The sequence below is a fragment of the Bradysia coprophila genome, unplaced genomic scaffold (genome assembly GCF_014529535.1).
Source record: "Bradysia coprophila strain Holo2 unplaced genomic scaffold, BU_Bcop_v1 contig_24, whole genome shotgun sequence".
Lineage (NCBI taxonomy): Eukaryota > Metazoa > Arthropoda > Insecta > Diptera > Sciaridae > Bradysia > Bradysia coprophila.
The window spans coordinates 5,751,967-5,765,023 of NW_023503501.1; the positions used below are offsets into that span (position 1 = coordinate 5,751,967).

Consider the following 13,057-nt stretch of genomic DNA (forward strand, 5'->3'; position numbering starts at 1 on the left):
TATGGATAAAAAGATGAAAAGTAGAGTTTTCGTGTAAATTTTGTTGATCCGAGACGAAGTCAATAAACACAAAACGAGGCTTTTTATTTCCATACAGAGTCATGTAATGTCGAAAGTAGTGCTTGAAACATGGAACTTCAATTTTAATGCTTATCTCAATTAGAACCTTGAAAATCGTCAAAGATTATGGTAACTTGATATTGAAGAATTATTCTGCAGCGAAATACGAGTAATTGAAAAACACGTCCGTTTTACTAGAAAACCTTTAACACTAGAAAAGCTTTAGGGTCAAAATGACTTAATCGAATTTCTCTTTATGAAATATTTATTCAACCAAAGAGTTTTACTCAGTAACTTTTTAAGTATTCGTAAATCAAATGATAAAGAACATAAATTTGAAAAGATAATTAAAATCGGAATAAAACAAATGAAATAAAATCACATTTAACTTAGAAAGGCGATCAACCGGTGTCAAATTGACCTACAACAATCTCAGAAAATGCTCTCGCCGCTCTCACCGAAAATCGACTTTAATCAAAGTTGGCTAATTTTCATTCAAATTTTTATTGTCACTGTCGATTTTATAACAAAAACGTTCAACTCACATATTACATGGAAATCAAAATTGCTTTTTTTATAAATTAAAATAAAATGCGGTGCATGACACGGTCGTTAAAAAAACGTTTGGACGATCTTCGTAATATCCCAGAAGAACTTTCTGGTTCCGAATCAGAAGAAAATTTTGACGAATTGTGTAAACAAGTGACTGAGAATGGTAAACATAGTTGAAATTATTGGCACAATCAATTACAAGAAAATATTGAATTTTAGAATCGGAAAGTGATGGTGTGCAAGATGTTGACGAATCCGACGACGACGCTCAGCAAGATGTTGACGAATCGGACGACTACGCTCGGCAAGATGTTGACGAATCCGACGACGACGCTCAGCAAGAAGTTGACGAATCCGACAACGACAATTTCTCTGTGGATTCAGGAGATGAATCGGATGATTCAAAACATCTGAAAACAACAGCGACGACCGCATCCACCAATGAATCTGAGGATGACGAAAATGTCAAACGACATTTGTTACCGACAACAGACATCCAAGAAGGCAATTCTGAGGGCGAAGCAAGTGATGATCAAACCGATGAGGACCACAGTGATGCAGGAAGTTGGAGTGATGATGACTCAAGTGGTTGTGAAACAGATGACGATACATGTGACGATTGGATTTGGGAAGTTGGCCTTGATGGTAGTGTGTGGAAAAAACATTTTGCTGAGCCGTCAACTGTTAAGGGAAAAATATCGGTGGAAAATATTCTTCGCGCAAAGCCCGGTCCAACTCCGTACGCCTTCCGTACAGTAAGTGACATTTGCAGTGCATTTCGCCTTTTTGTTGATGACAATATGCTCGATTACATTTGCGAATGTACAATGAAAGAAGCAGAACGAACGTTCCAAAATGACGCCTGGAAAATTTCGAGAAATGAACTTCTCGCGTTTATTGCCATTTGTTATTCACGAGGATCGCTCGGATTAAAAAACATGTCAGTCACGAACATTTTTTCCGAGAAATATGGTCCTGCGGTTATTCGCAGTACTATGTCCAGAGACAAATTTAAGGCGATCATGAAATTTCTTCGATTTGATGACAAAGAAACCCGTAAGGAACGCTTAGCAACTGATAAATTCGGGTTGATGAGTTATGTGTGGGACAGTTTCATTGACAACTGTCAGAAATGTTACAATCCTGGTGTTAACGTCACAGTCGATGAACAATTATTTCCAACCAAGGCGAGATGTCCGTTTACACAGTTTATGAAGGATAAGCCGGACAAATTTGGCATCAAATTTTTCTTCGTGGTCGATCTTCACTCAAAATATATTTTGAACGGGTTTCCATTTACCGGGAAAGATGTGCAGCAAAACGATCAGCCAGCTGGAGAACGTGTGGTACTCAGACTAATGGAGCCGTACTTTAATCGAGGGCATACTGTGACGACTGACAACTTTTTTACCGGCCTGAATTTGGCTGTGGCGTTGAAAGAGAAAAAAACTACGCTGATTGGAACGGTAAACAAACAGCGCCGATGGCTTCCAGAAACAGCGAAACTGAAGAATCCGAAACTCCCGTTGTACGAGTCAAATATTTATCTTGGTCCAGATGCTACCACGTTGACTTTATACCAATCTAAACGTAATAAAAGCGTTTCGATTTTGAGTTCATTGCACAGAACAGTGGAAATTACAAATACAGAGAAGAAAAAACCTGAAACAATAACTTACTACAATCAAACCAAATTCGGTGTCGATGTTGCTGACCAAATGGCGAAAAAATATTCGGTGAAATCCTCATCTCGACGATGGCCAGTACAAGTGTTTTATAACATCCTGGACCTTGCAGCTATAAATGCTTGGATAATTTATACGGAGACTACCGGGAAGAAAATTTCCAGATTAAATTTCATCACGGACCTAGCAGAATCTTTACGAAGCCCGTACATCGTGGATAAAAATGTGAACAACAATAACTCGAACAGTGACAGCTCAAACGGGATGACATTGCGGATACAAAACACTAAATCTAACGCGAATCGAAAACGTAAATTTTCAACGGAAATATGTTGCTCAAACATTCCACCGAAACGCCAACATTGTCAAACCAAAAAATGCAACAACAAAAGTTCCGCTAAATGTTACGACTGCAAAAAAATAATCTGTGGAAAGTGCACCACGTACGAACAGCGGTGGTGTGTCGATTGCTGTCCTCTCATGTGTACTAAATAATTATTTGACAAGAGACAAAGTCTCGCTAAACGTTGTGATTTTAATGCCGCTTGTATCTAATAAATGGTAAAATTCAGTTGACCAGTTAAATTGTTTTATTTTATCCTAATTACAACAGTACTAAAGATCACCCGAAATGATAATAAGACAAAAGGTAAACATAAACAACTCAAAAGTCAAACTCAGTAAGTAAGAGAGAATAAAAACTTGCTCTCATCACTCGCGCTCACTTTTTGCCTGAAGGGTCACAACGACACCGTTTTTTAAGTAGTTCACAATTTTTCGCCTTTCTAGTGTTAATGTAAGTGAGTTGCTGAGATGGTTATACAAAACAAATTCTTTTATAAAGCCGAATTAGATGAACAATCAAATTGTAACTCCAACACCACTCCTCAATTTGATAATCCGATAAGATCCCTCAACTTGATGAATGGTTTTGGTGATAACGGTTTTGTCATTATATCAGCAAGTTGATCCTCTGAACGCAAGTATTCGATCTTCGTGTCACCATCCATAATTGTTTGACGAATGAAATGATATTTTGTGTCCACATGCTTCATCCTCTTATTATCTTTTGGCGTTTCGGCTATACGTACACAAGATTGATTGTCTTCAAACAATGTGACGGGCTCATTACAAGTTATCCGAAGTTCTTTCAACAGATTTCGAATCCAAATTGCCTCACACGCACATTCACTCAACGCAATATATTCTGCTTCTGTCGAAGACAAACTGACCGTGGATTGTTTACGAGAAGACCAAGAGACCGTATTCCCATAAACTTTGAACACGTAACCGGAGACTGATTTTCTTTCGAATGTATCATTGGCCCAATCTGCATCAGCATAGCCAGCTAGCGGATCGGTACCTTCATTACGTTTATAGATCAACTTTAAGTCGAGCGTTCCCTTAATGTATCGCAAGATTTGTTTAGCATACATAAAATGCTCCTGGCCATAATTGCTCTGATATCGACTGAAGTAATTGGTTGCTGCAGCCAAATCTGGTCGAGTGGTCAAGGAAACATACATCAGGCAACCGATGAGCTCGCGATATGGTATGTTAGCAGGGTTGCTTCCGAATCGTTCTAACTTCAGACCAACTTCCATCGGGGTTGTGGCTGATTTACTGTCAGCCATTTCAAATTTCTTCAGAGTATTGATCAGGTATTGTTTTTGACTAAATTCCATTGTACCAGCATTCATATTTCGTTTCATATAAATCCCCAAATACGTTTCCATCTCGTTCAAATCAGTCATTTTAAATTCTTGTGATAACATCATCTTGATCCATTGAATTTCTTCCAATAAATTGCTGATTAATATCAAGTCATCGACATATATTAGCAGGTAGAACTTGCTGTTCTCAGTGAACCTGACGTACAAACAGTTATCGGCCTCACAACGTTGGAAATTCAAATTCAGTAAATAGTGATGCAAGCGTAGATTCCACATCCTCGGAGATTGCTTGAGACCATAGATCGATCTATTCAATCTACAAACCTTGTCGCCAATTTCAAATCCTTCTGGCTGTATCATATAGATCTCTTCATCCAATAAACCGTTCAGAAAAGCACAGCTTACGTACATTTGATGAACATGTAGATTTTCGTGACACGCAACTGCCATGAGAACTCGAAATGTTGTCAATTTTTCTACTGGTGCATAAGTTTCATTGTAGTCGAATCCTTTCTTCTGTGAAAATCCTTTGGCGCATAGACGAGCTTTGTATTTGTCGATCGATCCATCGAATTTGCGCTTTATTTTGAACACCCATTTACATGCAATCGCCTTTCTGTCCGATGGTAAATCACACAGAGTCCACGTCTCATTCTTTAACAGCGAATTGTACTCATCATCGACAGCATTTTTCCACAATTTCCAATCACTTCTAAGTTTCGCTTCTCTTAGAGTAAGAGGATCATTTTGCACATATCCTTCCGCACTGAACGCAAAATTGGCTGTATATCTTTCAGGTGGACGTCGGTCGCGCTCACTTCTTCTTAACGTTTGTATTTGAGATTCTTCCAGTTCGCTTGATTCGACCTCGTTTGCATTGATGCTGGGTTGATTTGTTAGGTCGCTGTCAGTGTGGTCTACCAAATTTCGACCACAATCTTCATAGATGTCCACGAATTTACGATTAATCAGCAAAACATTTTCATCGAAAGTAACATTTCTTCCAACAACAATTTTCCGTTTTTGCGGATCGTAGAGCCTGTATCCATTCGACGTGTAGCCAACCATAAATGTTTTCACAGCTTTGGGATCCAATTTTGACCGGCATTCTTTCGGTACATGATTGTATGCTGGGGATCCAAAAAATTTTAAATTTTGCAAATTTGGTTTCTTACCGAACCATAATTCCGCTGGTGTCTTACATGTTCTCTCATCCTTGAAAGCACTCGTGGGACTTCGATTGGTCAAAAATGTCGCTGTTAATACTGCTTCGTTCCAAAAACGTTTCTCCATTTTTGCAGCGATTATCAATGTTCGTGCCTTTTCCATAAGCGTTCGATTCATTCTTTCGGCAACTCCATTAAGTTCTGAATTATACGTATGGTATGGTGTGATCAAGCTGAATTCCTCGTTCTTGGCAAAATTCAATGAAAGCATTCGATGTATACTCTCCACCATTGTCACTCTTTACCCGTACGATATTCGACTTGATGATGTGTTCTCTCATATTCAATCCACACGAACACTCAGAAATTTTTGACTGGAACTGAGTTTCGGCCATCGCAGAATATCCTTTAAACTTTTCCAGAACTTCGCTTTTCTTTTCGATAGGGTAAACCACAGTAAAGTGAGTGTAGTCATCAATAAAAGTTACGAAATATTTGGAGCCTTGCCAAGCGACTGGTTCGATTGGACCACACACGTCCGTGTGTATCAATTCCAATGGGCGATTTGATCGATTCTCTTCACGAGCAGGAAATGGCTGTCGTGCTTGTTTCCCAAAGACACAAGGTTCACACACTTTCGCAACATCATTTTTGATTTTCAAATCGAATCCTGTGACCATTTCTTTGCCAACCAATTTTCGCATGTCTTGCATGTTCAAATGTCCCATCCTGTTATGCCACAGATCGTTGTTATCTTCAGCACACATGCCAGCAAATTGTGTCTCTTCCACCACAAGGTCCACCTTATACGTATTGCCACATCGTTTTGCAACATACAGAACCTTATTTTTCCACAAAATCTGAGCAGTTCCGTTTTTGAAACGAATTTCCATGCCGGCTTTTTCCATTTTTCCAATCGACATCAGATTACAGCTTAAATCTTGCACGTATAAAACATTCTCCAAGACACATTTTCTTTCTTCGTTTCCATTTACAAGAAAGCCATGAACATCTCCACTTTCGGTTGATGATAAAATTGCTCCTTGCTTAGCACTTCGAATCTTTTCTTCCATTATTTTCTTTAGACATACAAGTATAGTGTGATCATTTACCATATGGCTTGTTGCACCAGAATCCAAAAACATTGTAACAATCCGACGACGAGTAACTCTGGCAGCAGCAACTACTAAAGCTTGATCATTGATGTCACATTCACCGGATTCGCCTTGAATATTAACAGATTCTGCAAAAACAGAAAACGCAACAGCAACTTCATTATCGCTGCCCTCATCTGGTAGTTTTCTCGTCGCAACGTTGGCTTTCTTTTCGTATCTGGAATCATCTTGTTTTGTAGTTCCTTTTTCGATCTTGGCTTTACATTGAGACCACTTGTGCCCCGTTTTCTGGCAACGATAACATTTGAATTTGAAATTTGATTCATTTGCACTCATCGCAACTGGATTATTTAATTTACTGCGACCATTCGCGCCTTCAGATGGTTTCCTTTTCGTATATTCATCCAGCAATCGATTCTTAACGAAAGTGATACTCAATTTCTCCGGGTCCAACGTTTCTAATGCAATAACCAAATTTTCATACGACGACGGCATAGACAACAACAGATGACATACGATATCCAAGTCTTCTAGATTAGCACCGATCGATTTGAGCTCTCGGACAGTTTTATCGAATACCAAAAAATGATCAGCCATATCATCATTCTCTTCGTACTTCATGGTAATGAGTTTCTTTCTCAAATATATCTGACTAGCCACACTTTTTCTTTCGAACACTGCCTTCAGAGAATCAAACATGTCCTTTGCTCTTCGCTTGTCTCGAATATATTCCAAATGACTATCTGGATTATATATATCTCTGTGTGGTAAGACTAACATTATGCATCAGCTCGGAGAGGGGGTTTGGGTTTATCTTTGCATCGACACGTAAAAGGTGATGTATGCACATATGTCCCATTGTTTATTTTGACAAGTTGGATTATGATTGGCGTGCCTTCGGCTGATGATCACAATCACAAGCTCGTCAAAATAAACATTTGGACACAGGTGCATAAGATTTATTAAATTTCACAAACAGTGATGTAAAGTGCACTTTACCGCGCGCTTCACCCGAAGGAAGGGGCTGTATTTCCACTCGTCAAAATAAAAATTTGGAACCTCGTACGTCGGTGTCACAATTACACATCTAGAGCCTAATACAGGACTTTACGTGTTACGACATGTTTCATTTTCATTTACATTGCCAATCACGTAAAGCATTGTACCTACGAGGTTTCAAGTTGTTATTTGACAAGTGGGTAATACAGCCCTCCCCTTCGGTTCCGGCTGTAACACCCCACTTAACAAATACACAGCTTGGAACCTCGGAAGTAATATGCTATTGCACTCGATGTCATAAATAACTATTACATATCAGAAGCACGTAAAATATTATACAAATTAGGCAAAACAAGTGAGTCATACGCACTTGAATGAAAGTGTAAGTCATTTCACTCGTTCACTCTGTTAAAACATTCACATTCAGATATGTTCGCATGCTCGTACGTACACTCGTACAATTATTACTCGATTATTAGTAATGAATAATAGTATTTTTCGTATCAAGACAGGAAATGACAATTTTTTCAGCACCAGTCCTAAGTCCTTGAGTTTTTGCACCGGACAACGGAAATACGACATATTTTGCCATGATTTTTTGTTATGAAATGTCAGGTTTTTCCGAACGATATACCGAAAGTAAATAGTACATTACTATGCAAGGGAAGTAAAGTGATATCTCGTATCCAGATGAGTAAAAGTAACCGAGGGCTTTAGCCCGAGGTACATTTACTCATCGTGATACGAGATATCACTTTATTTTCCGTGTGTAGTACGACGTTTTACTATGCGAGTGATGTAAAGGTTATTGCCTATACATGTAATAGCCTTATTACATGCACCAGCATAGTAAAATGTCAGTGAACGATCCTTGTGACGTAAATATAACTATTCTTAACGATTTATTGTGTGTGAAAGGAATTACAACAATTTTTCCCTGACTGTAGGACTGATCAAATTTAATATGATGAATGTGATGTGTGTATATTTTCAGGTTAGTTGATATGTTTTGTCTATTTCAGTGGTCTGATGCACAAAACTTTGGTCATACCTCGACAGGAAATTAATTTTTTCAGCACACGTCCCCTAAAACTGGTGCTGAAGAAATCGTCATTTCCTGTCTTGGTATGAAATAGTACATTACAATGCAAGGGAAGTAAAGTGATATCTCGTATCCAGATGAGTAAAAGTAACCGAGGGCTTTAGCCCGAGGTACATTTACTCATCGTGATACGAGATATCACTTTATTTCCCGTGTGTAGTATAACGTTTTCCTATGCGAGTGATGTAAAGGCTATTGCCTATACATGTAACAGCCTTATTACATGCACCAGCATAGGAAAATACTATTAAATAAAACGTGCATTTAAACACCTCCTACTACAATGGTTAAGTGAACAATAAACAAACACTTCAATGCCAGAGTTCGTTGAGAAATTACGTATTGTAGGTACCCATGTGCAAGCAGAACCAAGTTTCTCAAAACATATTTAAAGTGGACAACATTTAGAGTGTGCGTATTTTTGAATTAAATTTGCAGCGAGGGAAATATTACTGAAATTTTCCATTTACAGCAAAAACGTATTTAGTATGGAAAAATTTGTGGCAATTATTGGAGGAGGTTGGTACGGCTGTCACATTGCATTGGCTCTGAAAAAGGCACATCCTTCATGGAAAGTTGCAATATTTGAGAAAAATGCCAGATTACTAAACGAAATATCCGGAAATTTTGGAATACGCCTGCACGCTGGACCACACTATCCCCGATCACCAGCCACTCGACATGACTGCCACAGAGGATTCGTGGAATTCAAAACCAATTACAATGAACTTGTTAACGATCATAAGTATTCAATTTACGGTCTAGGTAATTTTGACGCTAATGGCGAAAAATCGAAAGTTAATTGTCGAACGTTTGACGCTGTATGTAAGGAATTTGGAAATTCTGCTGAAATCGACTCTGATCACTTTGAATTTGAAAATTTAGACTATGCAGCGAATATTGACGAGCCTAGCATTGCTGTGGGCTCCCGCCTAAGAGACTTTTTTATGAAACAATTAACCGAAATTGGAGTACAGCTTTTTGTGTCGACAAATGTTACTGGTGTCGCTAGGGTAGGTAATGACATCTTCATTGAAACCGATGGAGAATCTACCTGCAAGTACGATAGCGTCATCAATGCATCTGGATTCAAATCCTTCGTTCCCATGAATTGTGATGAGAGTCTACCTTTAAACATGGAAGTGGTTTATCAGATTTGCCTAGCCTTTCTGTACAAACGTGACGCAAAGGCTTCATTATTAGATCCGGAAGATGAAAAACCGTTTTCATTTATTGTCATGGATGGTTGGTTTCCTTGTGTGATGCCATACGACGATAGAATCGACAAAAAGGTTCCGATTTCGAAATACATGGTTACCCATGGAAAATGGACCATTTTAGGATCGTATCGTACACCTAAAGCTGCAAAAGAAGCCCTAACCAAGATTGACCGCCATTCAGTCGAAACCACAGTAAAACGTTGTTGTGAAAAGGAACTTTTCCGATTTTTCCCTACCTTTCATAATGAATTTGAATACGACAACTTAATAATGACAATTTTGCCAAAGATTAAAACCGACAGAGAGTTTAGGAGTGCAGTGACGTTTCAAGATACCAGGAACAGACTGATTCACATTATTCCAGGTAAAGTGAATAACATTTTCGATGCTGAACGAGAAGTTTTTGCTTATATTGAATCGGATGACGGAATAGCTGACAATGGATTTATTCACGAGAATCATTGGCGTTATGTCAAAGGAGGAACGCTTTATGATGCAGCGGCAGAAATCAAGGATAAAGTTCTGAAAACACGAAACACATGTACTCTGCAGACCTACGTGGAAATTCTTAACTCATAGTGAACTTGGACTTGGAAAAGCTGGGTGGAAGTTCCTGAAGTAGTCGAATATCAAAAGATATAGAAGAAAATCAATGGAAAATAAAGTTTTTTTTGAAAGCGAATACCCACCATATTCACCTTACCTTATTTACTTTACAAAAACCTTACTCCAGATATGTGGCGGTTATAGTTTTACGGAGACAGGACTCCTGAGTAAGACATTCATTTTCTTGGTAAAAATCAATTTATTCGATGGTGACGTTTCATCTAGGCCAACGCACCAGCATATTCTGGTTTTCAGATACCATGTAATTTTTTATGTGTCGATGCAAAGATAAACACAAACTTCCTCTCCGAGCTGATGCACAATGTTAGTCATACCTCACAGAGTCATATAAATACATTTTCGTGTGATTTTCAAGTGCAGTGTAAATGCTGGTGTGCGTTATCTGGACACATGAATCTAGATAAACGCAACGTCGATCCACAGTTCTACGTTCGCAATGTGGTTAGGTGCCGTCTTTTTAATGTGAGTACTGCCAGTGTCACATCTCTTAGTCGTCTTTATCAATGCTGAAATCTTTTCAAAATGTTGAACATGCTGTAGGCTGAGTTCAAAATCTGGAACGGAGTTTACTTGCTTAACCGTAACGTACGATCCAATTACATACAGACCCTTGTAAAAGTGTCCAAAGTTAGCGGGTACAATTTGCCGACCAGCAGTTTTTTCGGTTTCTTCAAATATTCACCAAAAACGATGATGCTCTTTTTGGTTGATTGTGGCTGGTTGTACCAGTTCGATTCAAACAAACTGTAGGAAAGACGATTGCTCGACAGCATAATCTCATTCCCCTGTATGTTATCATAAATAGATCGGCAATACAGTAAAAAAACATGAAAATATAAAGGACGTGCTCCATCACATTATCACCGATATTCTAAAAAGAAGTAAACGAATAATGACGATCACGAATACATTCTTTGAATTCACACAAATGCCAGGCAATAAATCGATCCGCAAATACATAAGCCACTGGTGCTGAACTGAATGAAAAATAGGTGTGTGAAAAAGGACTCCAACTCGTCAGTTAATCTGCGAAATCAAATTTTCATTCATTTGGCACTATATTGCGAATGCACCACAGTCACGCTCACGCACTTCATAATATGTATATGAGAATCGATTGATGCTTTCAGATCTTCGAGAAAATCGTCGCGCATTTGTAATGCCTTTAGCTGGCCCATTTTTTTTCCACTGCATCTTCCCATGTTCTTTAACCCATTTCCCAGCACTTCATACCTCAGAGAGCAAATCAAAAGTAAATACCAAATGATAATGGTGAAAAAGACCGGCATTGTCACTACTAAAAAAGAAGTGAAAATGAAAATTGTTGCGATCCAGAAGGCGAAGTCATTGTTTCGATAGTCCATAGGAAATGCAATTTCGAAAAATAAAGTTTTTTCAGCTCCACGGAACGACAGTATTATAGATCCTGAACAACCAACACCAGCCACCGAAATTACAAACACAAGCACAACTTTGATGAATCCTCCAAGTTTTTCGTTGAAAAGATTGTAGTCATCATCATTTCGACTCGTAAAGACACAGACTCGATTCAACAAATAAAGAATTTTGTGTTGTTTCCAAATTAAAAGCCAAAATTTTATTCCCAAAACAGCATCGGCGATTGAAACTTGTGCTAAGAAAATAGACGCATCGTTCTGTTCATTTATAATTGCTCCACAAACCGTTGATAGAATAAAAAGTGATAAATAAATGCAATAAATGAACTGAAGACTTCTTTCCTTGACCGTAGGTTTATCGTCACGATGCCAAATAGCAATCCGATAAAACAGAGAAGTTATCCAGCCGATTACTTTATGAATTTGAAAAGAATGCATCGTTTGACCTTACTCGTAGATTATCGTTTGAAAGGTAATGTAGTACTAAACTGACGTGACTAACTATCAGTCCATGCACGCTCCACACCGTCTTTTTCCTGCTTTAATATAAAAATTAAATGCAAATTATAAGACTGTCAAAAAGCATTTATATTATTGATCATTAGTTCCCAATAATTTCCTATGCTTTCATTGACATAGTGGGAAAACCATGTCATTAAGTAGAGAATTTCTTTCAATTTTTTATCACCATATTTCTCTTTACACTCTGATAATTGTGTGTTTTGTGTTATCCTTGATGCATTCGATTGAAATGCTTTGAGGGATTCTTTTAAAAAACAGCCTACGAAATCGGACCGATTTTTTAAAGGGAACATTTTGATATGCCTAGACATGAATTGTGACAGTTGGGATCAAAAGTCCGTCTATTCCATCTGTCAAAGTGACGTTTTAAACGTAAAACCAAAATTTGTATGTCAAATAGTTACGAAGTCGCTTATTTTTCCACAATTCTATCAGCCGAATAGATTATGTGATTTTGTGATTATTTGGCTAAAAAGTTTTGGTTTGACGTTTAAAATGTCACTTTGACAGATGAAATAGACCGACTTTTGATCCCAACTGTCACAATTGACCCCCAGAATCCAAAACCATTTTCAAAATATTTTCACTGCCACTATGTCGTCCGATTGCAATTGCAATTTTCTTACCGGTTTTCATCCCACAGGTGGCGAGGCACATAACCGACCATGGTATCATTGGATAGCTGAGATGATTAAGTTACGGGCCAACATGGGTTATGTGGGTTGTCGATGCCATCTACAGTGAGCAACATCACTTTGAAAAAATGAACATTTCATACAGAAATAAGTGAACCCTGGAGGGTGCTGTAACTTTACTAAAACAACTGTCGATATAAAAAAAAACGTCTATGCTCACTGTATGACCAGCTTTCTAATGATACCCCAAATGCGTGAGTCCGATTTCGGTAGGCTATTTTTCAAAAGAATCCCTCTTTACATT

General features: G+C 38.2%; 1 long non-coding RNA gene and 1 pseudogene across 1 annotated transcript; both read right to left on the reverse strand.

The window, feature by feature from the left end:
• Positions 1-608: 608 nt before the first annotated feature.
• Positions 609-2,892, reverse strand: LOC119078102. The gene is made up of 4 exons (XR_005087933.1): positions 2,508-2,892; positions 2,292-2,439; positions 2,024-2,196; positions 609-1,967 (listed from the first exon to the last, which is right to left on the reverse strand). It is a non-coding gene; the product is annotated as an uncharacterized LOC119078102 (long non-coding RNA).
• A 7,714-nt stretch (positions 2,893-10,606) lies between these two features.
• LOC119078080 lies at positions 10,607-12,072 on the reverse strand (annotated as a pseudogene).
• Positions 12,073-13,057: the final 985 nt, after the last annotated feature.